Source organism: Spermophilus citellus (genome assembly GCF_964194105.1).
Source record: "Spermophilus citellus genome assembly, contig: SCAFFOLD_262, whole genome shotgun sequence".
NCBI lineage: Eukaryota > Metazoa > Chordata > Mammalia > Rodentia > Sciuridae > Spermophilus > Spermophilus citellus.
The window spans coordinates 376,893-390,259 of record NW_027672777.1 but is presented as its reverse complement, the minus strand read 5'-3'; the positions used below and the strand labels follow the sequence as shown (position 1 = coordinate 390,259).

Here is a 13,367-nt window from a genome sequence, read left to right as displayed (position 1 = left end):
TCCTCATCTCTCCTACTCCTCCTTTTCATCATTATCTCTCCTCCATCTCCTTTTCCTTCACCTCCTCCTTCTTCTCTGCCTCCTCTGTCACTTCGTCTTCTTTCTCCTTCTCCTCCCTCTTCTCCTCCTCATATTTTCTCCTCCTCTGCATCATCATCATCATCTATTCTCCTTCTCCTCCTCCCTCCTCCTCCTCCTCCTCCTCCTCCTCCACCACCACCACCACCACCATTTTTTCCCTCCTAATCCTCCTTCTCCTCCCCTACTTCTCCATCTTTTTTCTCCTCCTATTCCTCCTTCTCCTCCACCTCCTTCTCCTCCTCCTCCTTAGCCTCCTTTTCCTGCTCTTCCATCTCCTTTTTCTTCTTCTCCCCCCTCTCCTCCTCCTCCTCCTCATCTCCCCTCTTCCTCCTCCTCCTCCTCATCTCTCCTACATCTCCTCTTACTTCATCTCCTCCTCCTTTTATTCCTCCTCTTCTTCTTCCTCCTCCTCCCCCTCCTTCTCCTCTCCCCTACCACCTCCTCCTCCACATTCTTTTCCTCTTTCTCCTCCTCCTTTTTCTCATCCTCTTTTCTTTTCCATCCTTTTTCCCTCCTTCTCCTCCTCCTCCATCTCCTTCCTCCCCTCCTCCTCATCTTTCCTCTTTCTCCTCATCATCAACATCATCATCTCTCCACCTACTCCTCCTCCTTGTCTTTCTTTTTCATCTCCTTTCCTCCTCTTCTGTCTCCTCCTCCTCCTCCTCCATTTTCTTTTCCTCATTCTCCTCCTCCACCTCTGTCTCTTTCTCCTCCTCCTCTTCAGCATCATCCCCACTCCTCCTCCATATTCTCCTTGCTCTGGGATCTCCGATGCAGACTCCTTTGGCTCCCTGTCTCTGTTCCTCCCCGTGGCTAGCCCCTCATCTCCGTAGATCCCATTGCACCTCCCCAGCTGCTGGTGTTCATCTGTGGCCTCCAGTAACCCTCCATGATTGGAGTCCTAATGGGTGATTGTGGAGTTCTTCAGATGGTTCTAATCAAGGGCATGGAGGGCTTTAACTGTGGAGAAGGTGGAAGGTGTCAGAGAGAGTGCCCACACGGGTCTCAGCTGGGGGCATGCACTTCCCATTCTATGCACAAGCCATCTTGTACTGGACCGTCACAGAAAGAGCCCCCTGCCAAGAGACCACAGGGACATGTGAGATCACGGTGCTGAGACTGTCGTGCCCAGGTCTGCTTAGCACTGCATCACCTCGAAAACCAGGAGAGAATTGCAAAGAAATATCCAGGACGTTGTCAGCAGGCATTGTTTTTATGTGCAGTGCCGGTGGGGTCAAGTGCCCTAATAAAAGGGTGAGAGGGTGCCCCAGGGCGGGGTAAAGCAATGACAGATTCCAGCCCACATGGAAGGAACCACAACCAACAGCAGTAAAATTTATGATGGCCATTATCAGCAGAGCAGGGGACACCTGCATACCCAGCAGTATCTCCCTGCACCGTGGAGACCAGCAGTCCTTCCTACCCCTGAAGGCACAGAGGCCAATTCACGAGGGATGTGAGCTGCTGTCCTCCTTGGGGACATCTGCCTCTCACGTAGTTCAGATGTCAGGATATTCATGCAAGGACATATCACCTGACCTGCGAGGGCTTCCACGTCTCCAGGAAACCCTCGCAGATGGAAGAGTCTGCAAGTTCTTGCTTCTCTCTAGCGTGTCCCAAAGCCCTAAAAGCAGAGCCCTTTTCCTCCACGATGCCGAAAGCTAACGTTGTCTCTCTGCTTCCTGTAACCACTAAGGATGATGCTGAATGACAGCTTCTCACAAAACTGATTGCTAACGAAATGATTGGTTTTGTGCAAAATTAGACTATCACTGGGAAGAAATGAACAAACAAATGACACGAGTGGGGTGTACTCTCCCCCGTTCTTGATCTTGACTTACCTACAAACCACTCCATCTCCTCCAGGTTGTCTCTGTAAAAACCATGGCGGCTTCTCCTGAGGAAGGCTTTCAAGGTCACCAGAGGATTGTGGACGTGCAGCTGGGACACAAAGAGGAGAAAGGGCCTGTCCTTGTTTGTGAAATTAGAAAACCACTGGAATTAAGGACAGCAGATGATGGTGTCCACAGTGGACCTTGAATGTGCTGCGTCCATGACCTGGGTTCACCTGCTGGGATTTCACTGTGAGGGTTCCCCAAAAAAACTCATGAGTGAGACCATGCAAGAAAGTTCACAGGTAAAATGATTAGATTATGAGAGGTGTGACCTAGAAGTGGATTAATCCACTTGGATGAACTCACTGGGTGGTGACTGTAGCAGGTAGGGTGTGGCTGGAGGAGGGGATCTCTGGGCTGTGCCTTTGGGGTCTCTATCCTTTCCCTGCTGAGCAGAGCTCTCTCTGCCTCCTGGTGCCCTGTCCTGAGCTGCTCTCCTCCTCCAGACCCTTCTGCCATTTTGTTCTGCTCCCCTTGAGCCAGAGCCATGGAGTCAGTCGGCCAACCATGGACTGAACCTTGGAAACCATGAGCCCCAAATAAACTCTTCCTCCTCCAAATGTTCTTCTTGGGACTTTTGGTCACAGTGGCAATTTTGTCTGAGTAAAACAACATCCATGGTCAGTATAGTACAGGAAGATATTTTGAGAGGGAGGGACGGGACACCCCACCCACGCACCCTGTGTTACAGAACATTGCCATCATTATTATTTTATTATTAGGTGCTGCTAATTTCTGGCTTTCCCTAATTTATAAATTAAATATCTTCATAGGTATGTACGCATAGAGAAATAGCTATATATTGTAGTAAATGTATGAATATTTATTTATTACTTATATATAAATGGTTGGGTACTCTCTGGGGTTTCAGGCATTCCCTGGGCCTTGGAAGAAGTCCCTGATGCACGACCACTACTTGGATACTTTCCAGTGCAACCCGGTAACTCAAAGCAGAGATCCGAGTGTGGAAACCAATTCATATGAAGAGGTTGGGCCTTTCCTTTTTCTTCTTTTTTTTTTTTAGCACCAGAGATGGAATCCAGGGGTGCTTCACCACTGAGTCACTTCCCCAGTCCTTTTGATATTTTATTTACAGACAGAGTCTCACTGAGTCTCTTATGGCCTCTCTCAGTTGCTGAGGCTAGCCTCCAACTTGCCATCCTCCTGCCTCAGCCTCCCCACCTGCTAGGATGACAGACGTGGGCAAAGTGACGCCATAAAGAAATCCTTCCGCAAATACACTGTGGAATACTATGTAGCGATGAAGAAGGATAGCTTCCTTTCATTTGTGAATGAAGTGTGAATTTGGACCTTTTCAGTGCACCTGCTGCTATGGGACCCCAGGGTAGCTCACGGCTCAGAACCTGCCCCCCCACCCCAGATCGTGAGGGTCCCCACCTTTGAATGTAGGCCGTGGCTTCCTGCAGCATCCGTCTGGTGGTGCTTCCCACATCAATGGGCTGCTCGGTGACCTGGTGGTTCCGCATGAGCACACAGTTTTCCAGAGTCACAGGAACCCACAGCTGGAGAACCACGTGGTGAAGACGAGGCTGGCCCTGCACCTGACTGCGGTCCAGGGATCCGAGAGGAGGCCACTGAGTTTGGCAGCCGTGAGCGTGAGGACGCCCAGAGCCAGGATGCGGGTGTAGCGGCTGAACCGGGCAGCCACTGTGACCCCCAGCTCTGGGGGCCTGTCAGGGTCGCAGTCGTTGATCAGGGTGAAGGGCAGTCCGTAGAAGTAGTGGAAGCTGTGGTTCAGCGGGTGGTGGCAGTGGTCCCCGCGGGACGCGCAGCTCACGCCCTGGTGCCACTTTCCTGCAAGTGGGGGTGGGTGGTCAGCCACACCAAGGGCACACGCTGTTGCCTGGGACAAAGAACCCCGGGGCCATTTGGATGTGGTCAGGGGAAAGAAAACCTCCAAAGAGCAGATCCTGAATCAGCAGAGGCTATGAGTGACCTCAACCAAGACTTGCTTTTGGTTTGGGGTACCAGGGATTGAACTCAGGGCCACTCGACCCCCAAGCCCCATCCCCGGCACTTTTTGTGTTTTATTTAGAGACAGAGTCTCGCTGAGTTACTTGGGGCCTTGCTAAACTGCTGAGGTGGGCCTCTAACTTGCGGTCCTCCTGCCTCAGCCTCCCAAGCTACTGGAATTACAGGTGGTGGAGCCAGGCTCTGAAGAGCTTTCTGATTCCTTGGGGCTGAAGAAGATAGACAGGTTCATAGAAGGAAAGAAGGCAAAATATATATCAAAGAACCCCAAACCTCTGCAATGAGGAGAACTTCTGAACTGAAAACCATCTGAGAGGGCCGGAGTGGAACCAGATACCAACTCGGGAGGTGGAGAAGGATGAAAGTTTTTTTTTTTTTCCTCCAGAGGAAATTGGTCCCTTGACAATTGGATGGGAGGGGAATCAGGTGTTCGAATACCTACAAGGCTGGTGGTATAGCCTTGCTCCTTTGGGATTTTTGCAAAAGTGGTTTCGTTGGCAGGAAGCCCGCCTAAGCCTGCGTTCCAATAGAGGACCAGGTACTCATCGTTGTCCATTCCTGCAGATCCCACAGCAGAGCAAAGTTCATGTTCCCTTTGCCAGGAGCAGGTCTTAGCAAAGGGATTCTGGGCACCAGGGGACAGTGGGCAAGAATCAGGCTGTCAGCACTTGGGGAAGGTGGGGAGGTGGTGCTCTGGGTAGGGAGTGGGTGCAGATCAGAGAGGTTGTTAAATGTGCTATTGTGCACAGTATGACCCCACCACTGAGCATCATCTGCCCCAATGTCAGCTGCATAAGTTGGACACACCTTGCCTATCATGAGAACCAACTCAATATATCTATCTATCTATCTATCTATCTATCTATCTATCTATCTATCTATCATTACCTATCTTCCAGGTACCATTATGTTGCATCTATCCCCTTTCTATCCACACATCATTTATCTGTCACCTGTATGTGCATTATGCATCTGTCACCTTTATATACCTCTATCACCCATCATTAGCTATCACCTGTTCCTCTATTATCTATTGACAGGATTGCTATCAATTGAGCATCATTAATCCATCTTCCTTCATTGACAGTATCACCATCATCATTTATGGAGCATTGTATCTCACCTGTCAATGACTGTATTTCTGCTTCTCATCCACCAATGATGGTGGTCATCCCGTCCCAGAAGGCTCCCTCCACACAGCCTACCAAGGGCACCTACCTGGCAATTTGATGAGACAAGAGCTGGTATGTGGAAAATACCAGAAGGAAAAGAACGTTTCTCTAGTACCAGACGTGCACAGACATTTGTGTTGAGTGTTTTTTCCCTGAGCATTTTTTTTCTCTGAGTATCAGCACGATTCACGCAGAATCTGCAGCGTGCTGTGTGTCCCAGATCAGCTAGGGATGATCTTGACCTCAGGAAGAGGTGTGTGGTTATCTGTGACTCCCATTTGATTAACCCAGGGGTACCTAACCCCTGAGCCCCATCTGTAGCCCTATTTTGCATTTTACCTAGAGACAGGGTCTCACTGAGTTGCTTAGGGCCTACTTTTGGCCGAGGCTGGCTTTGAACTCGTGATCCTCCTGCCTCAGCCTCCCAACCGCTGGGATGACAGGCGTGCGCCACCGCGTCCGGCATTGTGCGTGGGTTTTAACACCCACGGGGCTAAGGGTCCTGAGGGGTGAGGGCATACGAGGTCCTGTTCGGAGCACACACTGCAGGAAGGTGACAGGAGGGCACATTAGCTTTCAATTTCCCAGTCTCTGCGGGATCACTACTCAGCTAGAGCGGCGATAGGGTCCAGGCTGCAGCCGGGAGCTGCTGTACAGGGTCCCCACAACACCCACCTGATCCGAGTGGCTCTGCTCGGGGTGCAGAACGGGGGGCCACCAGGTGCTGGGTGAGTCTCATGCCCTCCTCCACCAGCCGGTCGATATTGGGGGTCCTGAGAAAATCAGATGAATATCACTTGGGAAAGGGTTGGGAATGCTCTGGGCCTCAGACGAGGCCTGCATGGAACTTCCTGGGGCTGCGTGGCACCTGTCTTAGTGCGCCCACTTCTCTAAGTTTGCAAAGGACAGATGAGGCTCACCCTGGGCGGTTCCTCCTACAGCCCTCCCCCCACCTCAGCTGTTGCCAAAGCTACAAAGGGCACCCCAGATTTTGAATTTTGGCTTTGGCCTGGGGGGCTGGCACACAGACACCTTGCCCGTTTCACTTTCTGGGGGGTGATGATGTTGCACAGTGAGTATAAACACGGGCTGTGAGAGAAGCTTTTGTCCAGCTGGGGAATGCCGTGGGTTCTGAGCCCAGGCAGTCTGGGCTCATCCAGGACCTTGGGTGGGTTCGGGGTATGAAATGCACATCTGCGTAGTGACATTCTCCTCTTAGGGTGGGTTATGGGAACCTCTTGTCACAATAACTCTGTGGTTATATCACAGGGCTTCTTAGAGGAAGATGGACCCCAACAAAATTACATTTTTGGCTTTTTCTTATTTTTTCGGGGGGGGGTATGCAACCCAGGGGGCTTGTGTGCCTTAAATATCCCACCAGCATCCACGAAGGGTGCACCCTGAGTTTCCTACCAGGTTTCTCAGGTGCAAAATTCAAAGAGAAGATGAAACACTTCACCTAAGAGCTTTTGCAGTCAGACGTGCAAAAATAGATTGAGAATTTCACTATAGATAGGCATCCCAAAGGCAGTGACCCAGCCCCTAGAGCTCACGGAATTCCCCATGGACTGTCAGATGACAGGTGCTAGTCTCTTCCCTTCTACCTTGGAGGAGGCTGCATCTGGTGGAAGCTAAGCTATAAAAGCTCAGACCTTGTTCTTCACACGCCTAAAGCTGACCACCTCAGTGGCCCGCCGTAAGAAAAGTTTTGCTTCCCTGAGGACAATTGGAAAAGTGCAGAGACACTGGAGGTGTCCCACTTTGGGATGTGGCGCTATTGGTGAGCAGCAGGTGGAGACCAGAAATGTTGTTCAACATCCTACAAAGCACAGGATGGGCCCATCACAGAGTGATCTGGGCCAGTGTACCAGTAGGACCAAGGTTAAAGAACCTTGTCAGTCCTTCCAGCCAGCCAGCCAGCCCACCACCCATGCACCCATCCAGCCAACCATCCATCTGCCCATCCATCCATCCATTCATCCATCCACTCACCCACCCACCCATTCATCCACCATTCAACCATCCATCCATCCATTCATTCATTCACCCATTTACCCATTTGCCCATTCACCCACCCATCTGTCTGCCCATCCACCCACCCACCCTTCCATCGATCCACCCATCCACCCATCTACCAATTTGCCAACCACCTATCTGCCCACACATCTACCCACCCATCCATCCATCCACCCATCTACCAATTTGCCAACCACCCATCTGCCCACCCATCCATCCATCCAACCACCCATCCACCCATCCATCCAGGCAACCATCTATCCATCCATCCATCCATCTATCCATCAACCCACCCACCCATCCGTCCATCCATCCACTCATCCACCGATCTATCCATCCATCCACCCACCCACCTATCCACCCATCCACCCATTTATCCATCCATCCAGGCAACCATCTATCCATCTACCCATCTATTCATCCATCTATCTACCTACCCATCCATCTATCCATCCACCATGGATGGATGGGAAGATAGACAAATGGATGATGCCTGGATGAAAACATGGACAGATGGGTGGGTGGAGGAATGGCTCATTCATAAATGGATACATAAATGATGGATTTGGGGTAAAATTCTAGTGATTTGCTAACTCTGAGAATAAAGGACTCAGAACAGAGTACAATTTTACAAGCCTGTGTGAAATCCTCTACACAGTTTAGCCAAAATAAGAAAATATCCCACACTCTCTAAGATCCTCTGGCCTCCAAAGACCCCCATTCAGACCTTTTCCTTGGCCCCATTTTTGGCCCTAGCTCCCCCCCCACCCCACTAAGATATGCTTTTTGCCCTAGTCTCCAGTCATACTGGGGATCAGGGCTTCTGATGCAGCCAACCATCCATCCATATCTGTGAACACAGGATATGCCAGTATCTTTTGGAATCACTGCTTTCAAATCCTTTGGGTCTGAACCCAGTTGTGGCATTGCTGGGTCATATCATGATTCAAACTTAAGCTTTTGAGGGGCCACTATATTGTTCTGCAAAAGACCACCTGGAGCCCCAGGAGCTGGATAGTCAGGAGGAGCCTCCCTAGAGCCCATGGAGGGAGCTCAGCCTGGGACTCTGGTCTCAGCTTCTGCCCTCCAGGGCTGGGGGAGGGGTGGTGGTTCCTGGATTACATTTAAGTCTCTGTGTTTTTGGTTATTTATTACAGCAGCCGCAGAAAAACCCTTATAAACTCAGCAGGGCATCAAGTTGTTTGAGAGGGCTAAGACCCTATTTTTACTCTTGGAGAATAATCATTTTTGGTGCTGAATTCTGCAGCACTAAGAAATTTCATTTGCACTGGTCGATTTTAAGTGAATTATTCCACTAAACTGCACACAAGGCACAACCCCACGACCCAAACTACACTCTACCTCAGTGTAAGGTTCCCATAGCAACAAACATCCCAGATGCCCAGATCATCTGCCAAGATCAGCAGGATGTTTGGCTTGGAAGCGTTAGGTGGTTTCTGCTCACAGGTCTGCAGAAGCCAACATACAAGGAGCAAAAGCAGCACAGTCTCTGCAGAGGAAATAAATGTACAGGATTTGGCATGCAAAGTTTACACCATGCATATGTAGATGTCAGGCTTCTGGTGAGGGCTTGAACTGAACTCCTATAATGCCAACTGAGCCCCAAGAGAATTATCCAGCTGTGGGAAACCTCTGGTTTTGCACGGAGTCCAACAGCCCAAAATAACCAGGGTGGAATCCCTACTGCTAATGGCCAATCAAGACTAATGCTGAGAGAGGCCCATTTTCTCCCTGCACCCAAACTGGAGATTCTCAGCAAGCAATCAGAAACTGAGCCCTCATAAGTAAGTTCCCTCCACTTTAACCCCATGCGAACAGCACAGAGGTCCCCTCTTTATCCTCTGGGGACACATTCCAAAAATCTCAGAGGATGTTGAAAGTTCAGCTAGTACCTAACCCTATATAGACTATACTTTTTCAGTATATATAGATGCCTGTCATAATGTATAATTTATAATCTAGGCATAACAAAGGATTAACGGTGGCAAATGATAACAAAACAGTTGTAACAATGTGCTGTGACAAATGCCTGACTTACAAGTTTTTCACTTTCTGTTTTTTTCCTTGTTTATTTTTGGACATCGGGCAACTGAATCCTGGGAGATTTCTGAGTGCATTTGTGGTGACATTTGTCACTACCAACACCCCAGGGTGACCCTGGAAACACCCTTTCTTGTTGTGCAAGTCATGGTCTCTTTGAATTTGTTTTGTCACTAAATGGGTCCTCTGGGTTAAGGTCATTTGAGCTCAACTCTCAGTAAAGCGGGGGCGAACGTGGGGTCCAGAGCCTGAGGCCTGCCACTTGGGGTCCTCAGCGGGTCAGGAGGTGGCTGATGGTTGGCAGGCGCCTTGGTCCACAGTGCGAGGTGCTCCAAGGCTGCGCCAAGCATCAGACAGGGCACTAGGAGGACCAGACCTGCAGGGACACTAGGATTTTAAACCACAGATGGGGGATTCAAAGCAACCCCAGAGACACAACAGCAGGCAGAGGAGAGAGTCCCTGAGCATCTGAACAGGGGCCCAGGCGCCCCACTGCCCTAGAGGCTACTAGGAGCTTCAATGGTGTCCTGGGCTCCACCTGCCCCGGGACCCAGAGGTACTCAGCTGTCCAAGATGTGCTGGGGGTGGGGCAACCGGGGAGGGCAGGCGGGCGGAGTCACAGTGGGGGGGGTAGCCGGAGGGAAGGGGCGGGGGCTGCTATAGATCTTGTGCGCCCTGAAGGTGGGGGACTGGAGGATGATCCTACTGCTGGAGGACACCAGAAGGCACAGTGGGCGGACTGGAGGACCCAGAGCGGACTGGGGTGTCCTAGCGCTGGGAGGAGGACCCAGCTGTGGCGGCGGGGCGGGGATGGAGGAAAAGTCAAGGGTCTGCACCCTGTGGTTTTTTGTGAGCGGGGTGTGTGTGTGTGGGGGGGGTCATAAGGCCGTGCACAGCTGCGCAGGGGCGGGATGGGGGACTTGGGGGCCAGGAGCAGGGCGGGGCGTGTCCTAGAGTGGGGGGTGTGGGCGTGCCGGAGGTGGGCCAGGGACAGGCCTGATTATTGGGCACTGCGGAGCTGGGGCTGCGAGGGGGACGTGCCCAGGAGCTGGATGGGGCCTTCCTAGGGGCACAGGGTGGAGGGCGATGCAAGGGCGCGTTCTAAAGTGCGCAATGGACTGCAGGAGGCGTATCCTAGAGGGGGTGTGCTGGGGGTGGGGCAAGGGGCGTGTCTCAGTGTGAGCGGCAACGCACAGCTGAGGCTGGAAGGGGACACTCCCAGGAGCCCACCAGGGCCTGTCTAGGGGGAGACTAGGCCTTAAGGTGGGGTGGTGAAAGGTGCCTGCCCTAGGATGGGGGGCTGGACATGCTGGGGGCGGGACAGGGGCGGGCCTTAGTGTTGGGCACTGCGGAGCTGCCCCTGGGTGGACATTTGGTCCCAGGAGCAATCTGGGGAGTGACTTAGGAGGGGAAGGGACAGCGCAGGGGTCCAGTGGCGGCCCTAGTGTTGGAGGGACCCTCAGTGCTGGGGGAAGGGGAGAGAGGCCCCGGGGGAGGGACAGCAGTGGCTTAGACTGTTCCTGGGGACTCCCCAGCAGCAGCAGGGAGGGGGCGCGGGGTGTGGGGGGGGGCGAGAGGACACTCATGCAGGGCCCCAAGTCGGGACCAGGTGGTTTTAGGGAAGTGATAGGGCGAGACGGCTATATGGGGAGAGGACCGGACAGGAGGATCAGCTGGGGTCAAGACCGTGTTGGGGGTGGGACAGGATTGTGTCTTAGAGTGTGTGACAGGCCATGGCTGGGTGTGGGGACCAGGATGGGACACGAAGGGCTTCGAGTTTATTGGGGAGAACTCGGGCTTCGGCCTGCATGTCTTAAAAAATGAGTGTGGAGGGTGTCACAGCCTTGTCAGGGTGGGGCAGGGGACTTGCCTTATAGAGATTGTAGGACTTGGCCCTGGGGAGGAGTCCAGGCTCTGAATGGGAGGGGCAGAGCGGGTCTTAGTGGGGGGAAACTCCAGCGCATCTGTGCCGACCTAATGTGGGGGACACAGGCCATGAGGGGGCAGGGAGCAGGTCTTGGAGGGGTTCGGAGACCCGAGAGTGGGGAGTCGAGTTTCCAAGGCATTGAGGTGAGGCGTGTCACCCCGCTCGATCCTGGAGCGGCCCCGCAGGCGTTGCGGGCGCAGTTTCTGCGTCTCAACCCAGGCCCCCCCTCCTGCTCGGGGGCCCCCCACCTCCCTCTGCCCCCACCCCAACGCTGCTCTCTGGGCACCCGCAGAGAATGAGCCTGGGACTGGGTTTCGGTGACTCACCATTTCCTAGCACCTCAGCTTCCTTTCCAGGGTCTCTCGCTCTTCCCCTCCCCAGGCCTGAGTGGCTGCGAGTCCAGGGATCCCGAGCATCTGACTGTGGCCGAGGCGCGTCCCCTGGGCCTGCGAGTGCACCTCTGCGTGGATTCCATGGCTGCGCACTGGCGCCAGGGAAGTACCTTGACCCCAGATCTGGGCGCCATCCTGCCAGGGCTGGTGTCTCCGCCCACCAGGCTGCTTGGTGTGCTCCTGGACCCTGGTGGCTCACTTAATCCGATTAACCTTCCAACTCTGGGCCTAGGGAGTGGCTCCTGGAAACAAGTTCTCCCAGGTCCCCACCACCAGTGAAGCTGGGGCTTCTGCATCTGCTTAATCTGGATGGGGCACAAGCAGGGTGACTCCCAAGGCAGCCAAGGCAGTTTAGGGAACATTTATTTTTATTCCTTCCAAGGGTCTTGGGACAGCCCCACCCCTCTCATAGAATTGGTGCGAATTCAGCTCCACCAGGCTCCGCATTGGGAATCTCTAGGGTGCTGGACTCTTGCTCCTTTGTGCACGCAGGGCCTGGGTTGAAGCCAGAATTAAACCGGCAGGGAAATGGAGTGAGAACAATTTTGATGAGTCTGGCAAGTTGGAGACTGTTCCCTGAGAGATTGAAATGTCAGTTCCTTCAGAACCCTTCCTCCACCCTTGAGCCAATCTGCTGTTAAAAGAGCATGTCCCAGGAATTTCCCCTCCCTACAGGGAGCTACAAGGTTTTTGATTAATGTGTCCTTGGCTGCTTCATCCTGTCCTCCCCCCTTCAGCTCTTCTGGTTCCCACCTTTTGACCAGCTCAGGAGCATCCTGTGCCTAGTCATGTTTGCAGGAAGGAGAAAGATAAGGGGAAGAGGACTGGAGACCCAAGGAAGCCTAGGACATATAAAAAGGGCAGAACACTTTGCTTCTTGGGATACCAGGAAACCAGCCTTGGCCTCTTCTCCCTTCCAGAAGTCTGTGTTCCCCTTTTTAAAATAAACCCTGCTTTATATGCTTGCTTAGGTGTGCTTCTCTAATGTTCAAACTTCAACATGTGGGAAAGCAGAACTCCTCACCAGTAACCATGGTATCATATTTGGAGGTCCTACGGAGCTCTTAATGCTTAAGTGCAGTTAGTGCAGCTGCCACTCTTCAAGACTGGGGTGAAGGGCTTCCCTGCCTAGGCAGCTATCAATCACCTGTTCAGTACAGAGCAGGCATGTTGCGTTCTGCTGAAGCTACTTCCCAGTTCTTTTTTTTTAAATTAAATTTCTCCTTTTTTCCCTGGGGTTTTTCACAATCAGGAATTGGTGAAGGGGTTCCTGTAATCTGCTGTTTGACAGGGTCACAGTGTGGGAGATGCTGTGGCAGGGCCACACCATCTGGAATCTGAAACCATGGGGAATGTTAAGTGTTTTTTTTATGATCCTCATGATGTAGAGAACAGGGCATCTATCAATAAAAATAAAAGTACGTGTTCCCTGAGAATGCAGGAAATTTTCCAGAATGAGACCAAGGACACAATTGAGACAGGCCCCAAGATGTGTTTCAATATCTCTCAGCAGACAAAAAATAGTGTTATTCCTTAAGAAATTCACAGGAAAAAGATTACCAATCAAAGTTCCCAAGAAAAAAGTTCCCAAGAAAAGCCTCATACACAAGAAATGTTTATCCCAGGGTTAACAATGTACACTAATGTTCCCCTCCCTTCTAAAGCCACAACCTGTGCAATAGCCTAGTTACAGAAAAACAATAGTTGTGCCAACTGTACAAGGACCACCCTATGTAACTTGCTTAATTAAAGGAAGATTATAGTATTCCCCTGGAAGACAAGAAGCTAATAAAAATGCATTCCCCCCATTAACACACCCTCCTCTGCCTCA

General features: G+C 52.0%; 1 pseudogene across 1 annotated transcript; it reads right to left on the bottom strand.

Annotated features, from left to right (window-relative positions):
* Positions 1-817: 817 nt before the first annotated feature.
* LOC308640633 (arylsulfatase D-like) lies at positions 818-11,670 on the bottom strand (annotated as a pseudogene). Its single transcript has 7 exons — positions 11,559-11,670; positions 8,519-8,666; positions 5,796-5,913; positions 4,407-4,526; positions 3,375-3,791; positions 1,923-2,059; positions 818-1,041 (listed from the first exon to the last, which is right to left on the bottom strand). The product of its transcript is annotated as an arylsulfatase D-like (transcript).
* Positions 11,671-13,367: the final 1,697 nt, after the last annotated feature.